Source organism: Diabrotica virgifera, chromosome 3 (genome assembly GCF_917563875.1).
Source record: "Diabrotica virgifera virgifera chromosome 3, PGI_DIABVI_V3a".
Lineage (NCBI taxonomy): Eukaryota > Metazoa > Arthropoda > Insecta > Coleoptera > Chrysomelidae > Diabrotica > Diabrotica virgifera.
Window position 1 is genome coordinate 89,427,180 of NC_065445.1, and position 13,015 is coordinate 89,440,194.

Consider the following 13,015-nt stretch of genomic DNA (forward strand, 5'->3'; position numbering starts at 1 on the left):
TTTTATCCCCCAGTATGTACTGGTCTCATTTTAGTTCCCATATTCCTACTTCGTTTGTTTTATTTTTAACAACTTAATCTTTCAGCATTGATAAAGAAATCCTATGAAATTTTACAGAGGAGTTTGCAACGCAATTTTTTTCATTTAGTATATATGTACTCATAATGAGTGCAAATTATTTTTTTGCTATCTTGGTTCGATTCTTTGAAAACTCTAGATGAATTTTTCTATTGCATTTCATTATTCCATACACATTTGCATATCCGTTAGACTCATCAACATCGTCATTATTATTAGCATATAAAATTCGGTGCTTTCAGTTTTTTGCAGCAGTTCTGTACTCCGGCCGCACAGCCATAAATTTTGTCGGCATTTTTTCCATAATTGTGAGAATAAATTAGACACAGAAACAAAGAAAGTTTATCCAGAATAGGATTAAAATATTGAATGACCATTCTGAGTCTACATATAAAAATACATGACACTTATGAACTGATCTCTCAATGGACTTCAGAAACTCAAATAAAATAAAACTCAGTAAAATGGCAATGGGATAACTCAAATAACTGTTAAGAGAATCATAATGTAAGTTTAAGAGATCATATAAGAAACGAAGTCTAAAAAGAAAAACCAATGTAGAAGATGTGATCAAAGATATCGCAAAATATAAGTAGAAATGCGCAGGACATTATGGCAAGGAAGGGCAAAGAGAAGTGAACAACAACAACGGCGACTAAGAGCGCATAAACGAAGTATCTATAGGTAGTCCACAAAAAAGATGGATCGACGACATTAAAGAAAAGGCAAGGAGAAACTGTCACCAGATCACTGTATACAGACGAACACGAAAAACACAATGTAACACAAGATGAAAAAATTAATCTATTAATATCTTCCGAAAACACAAGTGATGCAAACGTAAAGAATATAAATCGTCGACTTTATGACATACGCAGTTCTAGGTTACAAGATTGGCGAGTTGGCAAGAAAATTGTTTGTATTTTCATAAATCCTTATTTAATTTGTCTGCAAGACATTAAATTTTAAGCCATCTGAAATCTAGGTGAAAGTTATTTACCAATGACAATTATGCCAAAAAATGAATGCATGGTATAGGGTTTTAACTGCAAGTGATTCAAATTATACTGAAGTTGTTAAATATTGAAGTAAAAAATTCTACCAAAAAGTAATTTCCTGAATTTAAATGTTTTGGCTGTTTACTAAAAAGGTAGTTTCCGATGCACCTATATTGTTTTCAAATCATATTTTATTGATGTTGGCAATCGCATTGACCTATCTTATTTTATTCACAACAGCTCAAAAAGGCCAGTTGATGTTAGACCAGTATATTTTCTAAGATTGGCCAGCCAAGATATAGTCCGTCCGCTATAACTTTTCCCATGCGGTACGATTCATTTTCAATCAAATTAAGTCAAAACAGAAAGTGAAACGTACGCCGATGTGTGTAGTATATAGTATATAGTATACAGTATACAAAATGTATATACACATCGACGTTCGTTTCAATTTATGTTTTGACTTAATTTGATTGAAAATGAATCGTACCACATGGGAAAAGTTATAGCGGACGGACTATATATGTCTACGTCCAGGGCCTCTCTTGCCTTGTAGACTCAAATGTAGAAACCCCTCTTGCCTTGTAGACTGAACTGTCTTCTTCTTCTTCTTCTTTTTATATAGACATTACTCTGTCTGTTTTTCAATGTGCCTTCAGTAAGTTGTCATTCCATCTTTTTCGTGGTCTTCCCACTGATCGTCTTCCTATTGGGGAACCGTCTCCCGCCGTCCTTACTACTCTATTTGTTGTCATTCGGCTGATGTGGTCGTTCCATTCTACTCTTCTGCTTTTCACCCAGTTATTAATGTTGTCCACCTAGCATCTCCTTCGTATATTCGCACTTCTAGCTCTATCCCACAGCGTCTTACCATCGATTTTTCGCAATGTTTTCATCTATGCTGTTTCTAGCATTATTTTTGTCCTTTCTGTATCAGGTCGTGTTTCTGACGAGTATGTCATTATTGGTCAGACGACTATTTTGTAAATTCTGCCTTTCACTTCTTTTCCGATGTTTTTATTTCTCCATATTGTTTCATTCAGGCAACCTTCGGCTCTGTTTGCTTTATTCACCTGATCTTCAACTTCTGTTTCGAGCTTTCCGTAGCTGCATAGTGGGATGCCTAGATATTTAAACTCCATGACTTTTTCTATTATTTGACCCTCCAGCTCTAATTTACACCTTATTAGATCTGCTGTTATAACCATGCATTTAGTCTTTTTTGGGGAAATTAACATGTTAAATTTTCTAGCGGTTATATTAAATTCGTGCAGCATACGTTGTAAATCATCTTCACTTTGAAGGCCGCGTCTCACCATCAAATAATTTGATCAAACAGTTTGAGCAAACTCCGGAAGTACGTCAAAGTGACGTCACAATTGCAGTTTTTTTGAAATTCTAAAAATCTGTGCTCTCACTATCAGTCTAGTTTGATCAATTTTTTTGTATTGAGTTGTCTAACTTGTTTGTACTTTATTTAAAATTAAAATTTTTCATTACTATCCACAATGAACGCTCAGGATGTGACGTCACTAACTGTCACTTTCAGTTTGCTCAAACCAGTTTGATCAAATTATTTGATGGCGGGACGCGGCCTTGAGAAATTAGTATTGCGTCGTCTGCATAGCAGATTATTTTAAGTTGTTTTTCTCCCACTTGGTATCCTTTTTTTGGTCTTACTTTTTTTATTATTTCGTCCATGATCAGGTTGAACAACAGAGGACTCAGGGAATCTCCCTGTTTTATCCCATTGCCAGCTTCAATTGGGTCAGTTAGTTCTTCATCTACTTTTACTTTTATTGTGTTGTTCTGGTAAATATTTTAGATCGTTTTAATTATTCCTAGAGCAGAGGTGTAACCAGGATGATCCTAAGAGGGGGTTACATCTACTTGATGGTCTCTGGGGGTATGGAATAATACTGGTGTTAATCGTAGTATAGAGTTTAAAGTACATCCAAAAGGGGGGGTTATAACCCGCAAAACCACCCCCTGGTTACGCCTATGTCCTAGAGGTACCTCTCTTGCATACAATAAATGGATAACGTCCTTTAATTTGACCCTGTCAAATGCCTTCTTAAGGTCCACGAAACATAAGTATGGCGGTTTGTTATATTTTAACGTACAGACTGAACTGTAGAAGTCGATATTTACTATTACGCATAATGTGGCCGAAGTAAGCCAATTTTCTGCTCTTTGCGGTGTTAATAATTTCTTTGTCTTTTCTTAGCCTTTGGAGAATATTAAATTTATCTTAGTTGTGTGATTTATATAGGAGACCCTTCCAATACGTCGGTAGCACTACATTTCAAATATCTCGTTTTATGGCATCCTCTGTAACACTCCAGTTGTCCTCCTCTACTCCGTAGAGGAGGACACTTAAGACGTAATATCTAAGAATTTTTTGCTTTTATGTCGTCTAGACATCGTTTTTGTGGTCTTTCTCTACGACTGTGCTCGCGTAGTCTCCAATGTACCTACATCTCGTTCACCTTTAGATGATTTGTCGTGCCACGTGTCCTACATTTGCGTAATTCTTTCAATTGCATCTTCCACCTTCGTCCTGCTTCGCACGTCCTCATTTCGTATATGTTCCCTCACAGATACTCCTAACAGAGCTCGTTCGATCGCCCGCTGTGTCGTTCCTAATCTATTGGGTGATACCTCTGTAAGTGTCATGGTCTCCATTCCGTAGGTCATAACTGGTAGAATACAACTGTTGAATACCCTTTTCTTTACATTTATTGGTATCTTTTTGTTTTTCAAGACATCACAGAGTCTTCCTGCTGCCGCCCAAGTCATTCGGATTCTCCTAGGTTTTTTAAAATGAATTTTTATTTCATTGCTATGATCCCAGGTATCCTTAATATTGCAGCACACTTAGCATATTTTCTCCATTCTTTCTAACGGTGTATCGCTTATTGTAATTTGGGCATCTATGTTGGTGTTCTTACTAATGATCATTAATTTTGTCTTCTTACAATTTAGCTTTAGGCCGTATTTATTACATGTTTCTATAACATTATCCAACATCCTTTGAAGCCCCTGAGCACTGTCTGCCAGCAATACTGTATCGTATCTAATATTGTTTATAACTTGGCCTTTTACTGCAATACCATCTTCTGATTCGTCCAAGGCTTCTCAAAAAATTTTTTCAGGGTAGGTAAGTTAAATAATACTGGTGACAGTATGCAACCCTGTCTACCTCCTTTTCAGACTGTGAAGATCTCGGACAGTTCATTTTGAAATCGCACTGTTGCTTTTTGTTGGAGATATAAGTCTGAGATCAGTCTTGTATCCTTACCATCGAGTCCTGATGTTTTTAGGATATCGATTAGTTTCACATGTGGAATTTTGTCAAATACCTTCTCGATATCAATGAAACATGCACACATGTTGTTGTTACTGTATTAGAACTTGCAAAGTGAAAAGTGCTTCCCTCGTTCCGAATCCTGTTCTGAATCCAAATTGACACATGGTGTTCTTCTAATTTTGTGTATATGCGCGAATGAATGATAATAAGGAGTACTTTAAATACTAGGCTCATCAAACTTATTAATCTATGTTTTACACTTGTCCTTGACATTGATAGTACTTAGCCAGTATTTTGGTAAGAGGCCACTGTGACCAGCCTCATAATATGTTGTTGAATAGCTTCGTAAGAGCTGTGATTTGTGGTGTACCTCTAATTAGTCCAGTAAATGAACGGGAAGTTCGGCGATACCGTGTAATTTTCAGGGGCAACTCCGAATTGCATGAAAATTTGGATTTAGGTTCTACTTACCCTCCACTTCAAAGTTGAAATTGTGCCGTTGGTTACTTTTACTTGGGGGTGACAGTCACCCCTTCTCGGGGGTGAAAAACATACGTTCAAGATAAGACCGGAAATGGATAAATTGACTGATTTTAAGCAACTTTTGTTCTATAGCGTTTTTACGTAAGTCAATACTTTTCGAGTTATTTGCCATTGAAAATGTTGATTTTTCGACAAAAAACTACATTTTCAGACGGTTTTTCGCAATTAACTCAAAAAGTAAATATTTTATCGAAAAAAATATCCTCAGCAAAAGTGTAGCTTATAAAAAAAACCCAAAAAAATGGTGTATCAGTAAAGTCTATCAATCATATAAAAACAAAGTTGTAGCTCATGAAAAATACGTTCTTATTCGTCAAATTCCAAATCGAATATTTCAAGGTGAAATCACCGAAAAATTAAGCAATTTTCTGGAAAAACACATTTAAACTTTTTTAAAGTGTTTATAAAAAGCTTTGTTTTAATTGTTAACAAAAGTTTTAGCATTAAAAATAAGCGAGTTACGCTCAAAATAAAGTTGGCCCTCTATTTTTTTGTAAAAAATCATGAAAATCTCGCCGTGTTTAGCTCCTTAAATGAAATTAATCGCTACCGCTTTATAAACAATTTACTTACCTATCTATTTTTTATATGATCTGTCAGTCTCAGCGGTTTAAAGTGTTTATTTTTGAAAGGGTTATAATTGAGAAAGCTTGAATGGGTCACCAATCACGAGTGTATGCAAATTTTGAACAGCCATATCTTAACCAATTTTTGTCTTACGGAGAAACAAAATGAAACTAGCATATTTATAATAGCAAAACCTACATTTTTACTCTTTAAGATTTTTCTTATCACTAATAATTTTTAAGTTACTTTGAAAAAATGAAATTTTTCAAAAATTTTTAGAAAAATTTTTTTTACTATAAAACCAAATGTTTTCAAAAATAAGCACTTCAAACCAATCAAACTTACAAATCATATAAGCAATACACACATAGTTAAAATAGATGGTAAAGCCAAACGATTAATTTCATTTAGGGTGCTAAATAGAGGGAGGTTTTCACGATTTTTTTTTACCAAAAAAAGGGGCCAACTTTTTTTTTCAGTGTAACTCGTTTATTTTTGATGCTGTAAACTTTTGTAAAAAACAAATAATAAGCTTTTTTCGATACTTTAACAATGTTAATAAGGTTTTACCGAAAAACGCTTCTTTCTTCGGTGATTTCGCGTTGAATTATTCGATTTGGAATTAGACGAATAAGAACATATTTTTCATGAGCTACAACTTTGCTTCTACTCAATTTATAGACTTTACTGATACACCATTCTTTTCGTTTTTTTATAGCTACACTTTTTCTAAAAATATTTTTTTCGACAAAATATTTACTTTTTAAGTTATCTGGGAAAAACGGTCTGAAAAGGTAGTTTTTTTGTCGAAAAATCAACATTTTAAATCGCGAATAACTCGAAAATTATTGACTTACGTAAAAAACTATATAGAACAAAATGTGCTTAAAATAAGTTAATTTATCCATTTCTAGCCTTATTTTAAACACGCGCTTTCACCCCCCTAGAAGGGGTAAATGTCACCCCCCAAGTAAAAGCAACCAACGGCACAAATTCAACTTTGAAGTGGAGGGTAAGTAGAACCTAAATCCAAATTTTCATGCAATTCGGAGTTACCCCTGGAAATTACACTCCAAAACGGTCATTCATTGGGCTAAATAGCTTTAAAATTATTTTATTATGCTATTTAAATAATAACATAATTTACAGTTTAAAATAAAACAATATTTGGATTTAATATTAATATTTTTAACTAGAGGTAAGAAAGAAAGTACACACACCCAAAATTTAAAAAAAAAACGAACACACGAAGTCAAACAATTTTTATTTTAAAGCAATTTAATAACAAATACATAACAATGAAATAAAATAATAAAGTATTTAACAAACAAATTGAAAGTAGTGGTTTTAAAGTCAGTAGCTTACAAAATTTCAATGTAAAACGAACAAGAATAAAAAACCGCTAAACGCCGTAAAAATGAGTGGCGCATAAAATATTCCAGCTACAAAAGATCTGATATGAATGTTACGTGGCGCGAAAATGGATTTTCATTTGATGCAAAACAAAATTCTAGTTTTATTTTAAAAGATTTTTCCATAATATTTGCTAAATTTGAAGTAAACGCGCCACAAAAGAGTAACTTTGATACAGTTTGAATTTTGAAACTCTTTTGTGGCGCGTTTACTTCAAATTTAGCAAATATTATGGAAAAATCTTTTAAAATAAAACTAGAATTTTGTTTTGCATCAAATGAAAATCCATTTTCGCGCCACGTAACATTCATATCAGATCTTTTGTAGCTGGAATATTTTATGCGCCACTCATTTTTACGGCGTTTAGCGGTTTTTTATTCTTGTATTAGGAGTTTTTCAAAGTTATTTATAAATTAAATGTATGAAGTTGAATGCAATGTTCCTCTATTACACGTCAAGCTTTATAAATGGTCACCTTTGTTGCATTATCTCCCAAATCATCTAGTGTCCATCGAATGTACACTAGATTTTTTTCTATTCGAAATAGATTGAAAAAAAAATATATTGAGATGGCCAGTAAATGAAGTCGGATTGCCCGTTGCCAGATCAAATTTGGCGTCGTAACCACTACAACTCATAAACCATTTGGGGAATAATCGTTAATTGGATTATACTTTTGTATCTTAATAACTTCTCTAAACGGCTTAACCGATTTTGATCAGTAAACATGAGTTTGAAACGTATTGACCAGTAGTATCTGATGGATCTAAGGTCAAGTATGATAACTGAAGCTATTAGGTACAGGAATTATTTAGCTTTCGAAACCGTTTTTCCCACAGAAAATAGATTTTATCATATTTATGAAGCCTATAACCTAAAAATTTGAATTTTCCCGGATATGAGGTATACATCGTTAGATTCGTCTTGAGTCCTTATACAAACGCTAAGTTATTGGCACAATTCGTACGTTGAAATGTTGAGTAATTGTCGAAAAACCAAAATTTTCAAAGTTTAGTTTTTCAGTTTTTCGGCTATACTGAGCCGTGTGTATGTCTGATCCTGACGGCTTGGACACTATTTGAAAGCTTAAGTCAACACTATTGATTTGATATATTTGCGGTTCTCATGCCTTTTCTTGATCCGAATATATATACCCCCAAAAAATATGCCGTTTTGTACCTACAAAGTCCTATAGCTGGCTTATGGGTGGTCAAAAGTCACAAACTACACCGGTTCTAAATCGGCCCTGACCCCCTCTTTAAATACAGAGAAAAAATATCAAATCGGTTTAACTTTCAAACACACATACATACATATCCACAAACATTTTCCCTTTTTTAAATAAAAATTGAGTCACATTTCTAAGCTCTATAACTTTTGAATGGTACAACCGATTTTCAAAATTAGACATGCGTTGGAAAGGTAATGATCAGTTCTATTAGAAACCGCAAAGGTTGGACTTAAATTTCCGAAGTTTTTGGGAGTTTTGGGGACCAGAACGAAAAACAGACCCTAAATAGGAAGGGCCGTAAAATCGACACCCTTGGACCAAAATGGATGGTTGACATATGAATGGGTGAGTCTTTTTCTGAACTTGAAGATGGGAGTTGGCACAATTTTCAATTCAGTCAGATTTAGAAAATTGAAAATTTCGTGTATATAATAGTGTCGCATGTAGGGGGGTGTATTTCTGCGCCACTGGCGAGAACTGCCGTTATCTGGTAATCTTTCCGATATAAAACTAACAGCTTCGATAACTAATAAATCGAAAACTATTAATTTTATCAAAAAAATGTATAATGAACATTTTTTGTTTATAATTAATATTTTTACCAGCATTTGCGGTCAAAATATAAAAAAAAAAATTTCCACCCTCGAGATGAGGTGGCAACTACCCCCTTGGTAAAAGCGTCTTTCGGCATCATATAGATTTTGATCCTTGGACTATCCACTACTTATTGTCAAATTTTTAAACAAATCTATCCATTCTGTAAAAATTGCGAAGTGAAAAATTTCAGTTCCTGGACTAATTAATTATACCTTTGGAGCTCTATAATTTCTGAACGGCTTACCTGATGTTGATCACTAAACATGAATTTGAAACTTATTGACAAGTAGTATCTGATGCATCCAAGATCGAGTATGATAACTGAACGTATTACAGGAATTATTGAGCTTGAAAAACCGTTTTTTCCCATAAGAAATAGATTTGATCATACTTATGAACCCTATAACTTAAAAATTCGAATTTTTCCAGATATAAGGTATACACCGTTAGACGCGTCCTGAGTCCTTCTACAAACGCTCAGTTATTGGCGCAATTCGTAGGTTGAAATTTTGAGTAATTGTCGAAAAACCAAAATTTTCAAAGTTTAATTTTTCAGTTTTTTGGCTATGGTGAGCAGTGCGTATGTCTCAGCTTGATCGCTTAAGGGCCATTTGAAAGCTTAACTCAATCCTATTAATTTGGTGTATTTGCGGTTTTCCTGTCTTTTCTTGAACCTAAGATATATACGCCCAAAAAATATGCTATTTTGTATCTACTTAGTCCTCTAGCTAACTTACGGGTAGTCAGAAGTCAAAAATTAGACCGGTTCTGAATCGGCCCTCACACCCTCTTGAAACACAGAAAAAAAAATTCAGATCGGTTTAACTTTTCCACATACATACATACAAACATACATATCCACAAACATTTTCCATTTTTTAAATAAAAATTGAGTCATATTTCTGAGCTCGATAACTTTTGGATGGTACAACCGATTTTCAAAATTAAACATGCGTTAGAAAGGTAATGATCTATGCTATCAGAAGCCGCAAAGGTCGGGCTTAAATTTTTGAAATTTTTGGGAGTTTTGGGGACGAGAACGAAAAACAGGCTTTAAATGGGAAGGGCCGTAAATTTCACACCCTTGGACCAAAATGGAGAAGTAACATATGGATGGACGAGTCTTTTCGTAAACTTTAAGATGGGATGTGGCCCAATTTTCCATTCAGTCAGGTTTAGAAAATCGAAAATTTCGTGTAGGTATATATAGTGTCGCTTGTAGGGGTGTTGTGCGCCACTGGTGAGAACTGCCGTTCTCTGTGGATAATGTTAAAATTGTTTTTAAATTTTTTTGTATTTTGTGGTAGTCAGTGTTATCACCTCTAGTCCTTATGCAAGCTTCAGTTTGCGTTAGCACGCTCCTAATCAAATTATCAACGTTTTGTTGTGGTAGGTTGCTTCATCATTTAAGAGCACCTTGTACTAGCCGTGCGGTGCGTGTTTTGTTGGTTATCCCAGCGAGCTCTAATTTTTCTTTTAGGCATATCCCACAAATACTCTATAGGATTAAGCTCGGGTGAGTAAGCAGGCCACTTCAAACAAGGGATACCTTCTGCTTCAATGAAGTCTGTAGTCACTCTAATGGTATGTAGAGGTCCATTATCATGCAATAAAATTAAATTTTCTCCTGTTGCACCTCTCCAGAGCCTGACTACAGGTTATCAACATACCTGTGAGCAGTTAAAATTGATTGGGTGAAAATTAAAGGAGTTTTATTACGGATCACAATTCCTCTCCAGAACATAACACTTCCCCTTGTATATTTGTGAACAGATCTGACAGTTTTCGTTCTTGCTTGTCTTCCTCGACCTCTAAGTACACGATTCCGTGGGTCATCTGACTTTACGCAAATCCTGACTTTTTTTGAAAATAGCACATTTTGTCAATTCCCAATGTTCCAGTTTTGGTGGTGAAGAGTGAAGACACCAATTTAGGCGATCAATCTTGTGCTGCCTGGATAACTCGGGAACCCATAACTGTCTCCTGCTGTATACTTCTTGGTACGAACTCTTCTTCTTATCGTTTCAACTGAAACAATTACACCTGTAGCTTCCAAAAGCTGCCTTTGGAGCTGCAGGTGAGAAATGGTTGGGTGTCTTTCAACTGAATGGACAATTAAACGATCGTGGAGAGCCGTTATTACTTTTGGCGACTTTCCCTTGCTTTATTTTTGAGCTTTCCTAGTTCCTGTTACCTAGCATAGGTTTTGGACAGAACGCCCTGTATTACGCCTAGCTATACAGCTATGTCCCTCTGAGAACATTATTTTCTTCACAAGACCGATAATCTCTCCTCGTTGTAAGTTCTATAACCCCACATGAGGCATATTTTTGTTTTTGGACGCAAAAGTTAGTTTATTTATTTTCGTTCAATTTGCAACTCAAGCAAATAACCTATACCGTACCGAGCTGTACTATCCGATTGTCTTAATATTTGTTTATTTTCCATAAAAACCTTTATTCTTCGCAACAATAACAAGTTTTTTCAAAAGAAATAAATGTTACTTTGAAATACATGGTGATTCCATATAAGTTTGGGTGTGTGTATATTCTATATTCAGTGCGTCAACGTAGCATCATTAAATTCTTTCCTGGAGTTTCTTCATTATTTACTAACAAGAGATTTTTACTGTCATGATCAAATATGATGGATTGAGCGGTATTATTAAGGACCAATTACCAATCATATGTTTCCTGACAGGTGTTCTTACGTATAAGTTCACTATTCTTCAATAAAGTCTTAAATAAATATAGGTACTGGCAATGTCATTTTTCTACTTGCAAATATTAAGTCCAAATTCTTTTATGAATAAGTCAGATATAACTAAATTAATTTTTATGTTTTCCATTGTACCAAAAAACGTGATAATTGAGTTCATTTTTGTAGACTTTGACGAAAACATTGGCTAATGTAAAAAGACAGCTCCAAAAAAATGTGTTAACATCTGATTCATTTTATTATTGTGTGAAGATTTTGTTTGCAGCAATATGCAAATTTTGTTATGTTATTATTTTACTATCAGCTGATTTTTATGGTGTAACGTTTTGTTTTTGTTTGTGTAATCTGCTAATACATTTAACTTAAATCTGTTAGATCAATTAAAATTTTATGACTGGTATGTGGTATATTATTTAAAATTATTTGATTCACAGAGAAAACAAATTTTATCTTAGCATTCAAAATGTGTTTTGCGTTGCACTTCAAAAGTGACCTAACAATGACATGAATATTGAGTTTATTTTGAATTCATGAGCAAATATAAATATATGAATATTAACATAATATGTCAAAAATGATATACAACTTTTGCAAAACAAATTGAAATGATTATGTTTCTTTTAAATACATATTGAGTTCGTCTGTAGATATTTGTGTTTAGTATTTTGTATGTCTATTCTCCTGGGAGCGATTCAAACTGAACACCAAGCATGTCAGTGTTTTTGCAGGATAATAAACATCACCCCAGACTTCCAGGCACCCTTGAACTCGACTCGGGAGTAAACAACAACAATTGACAGTCGGCCAACAGTGACCTGTCAGAGATTCTTACCTTCACAAATATCGACGCGAAGCCCTAGTCACTAAACACCACCAAAAAAATCAAAATCACACACTAACTCGACCTCGGGGGCCGGCAAAACATGAAAGTCACTCACGAAATTCTCGCAACTCGGGACAAGATCGAAGCGAGCCGGTTGTTTATCCGCGGCCACGGCTGTCGCGATTTGTACAGCGCATGAAACCCCGCAAGTTGCTCGTTCTCATCGCAGACGGCAGGCACTTCCTCATTCCGCGTATGGCGCAAGCGCAAACGCGGCGCAGGATTCGCAGCCGACGGCGTCGAGCTTTTGTTTTGGTTGTAGCAGGAGAGTCGGATCGTTGCTGAACGCTGAACCGGTGAATTGTGATTATTATTGTGAATACAAGTCGACTTTTGGCGCTAGCAGGATGATGAAGGAGGAATATTAGCAATATGTATAGCCAAATAAAATCAAAATGTAAATCGGTACAGGTTGGAATAAATTTTATATAAATATATCAAAGTGTAGGTGAAAATAGAGATTTACATATCGGAAAAAACGGGAACATATCGGAAAAAACGGGAAAACAGGTTTTTTCCGTTTTTTTTCAGACTCCAGACCATTGGAAAAAATGGGAAAATTTAAATATTTTTTAATTGATACTTGAAACTAAAGATTTTTTTAAATATACACTGCGGTGCAGAAAAATCGATCCACTAAAAATTTGGTCATTTTTGATGGTTCGAATTTTCTAAAC

The 13,015-nt window shown here is 34.7% G+C and overlaps 1 protein-coding gene across 1 annotated transcript in view; it reads right to left on the reverse strand.

The window, feature by feature from the left end:
• Nucleotides 1–12,503, reverse strand: part of LOC114329905 (uncharacterized) — a 787,321-nt gene extending 774,818 nt beyond the window's left edge. Inside the window, exon 1 of the mRNA XM_050645282.1 lies at nt 12,288–12,503. The gene's annotated coding sequence lies outside the window, so the exon portion shown is untranslated. The remainder of the gene's footprint in view (nt 1–12,287) is intronic.
• Between the last annotated feature and the right edge of the window lie 512 nt (nt 12,504–13,015).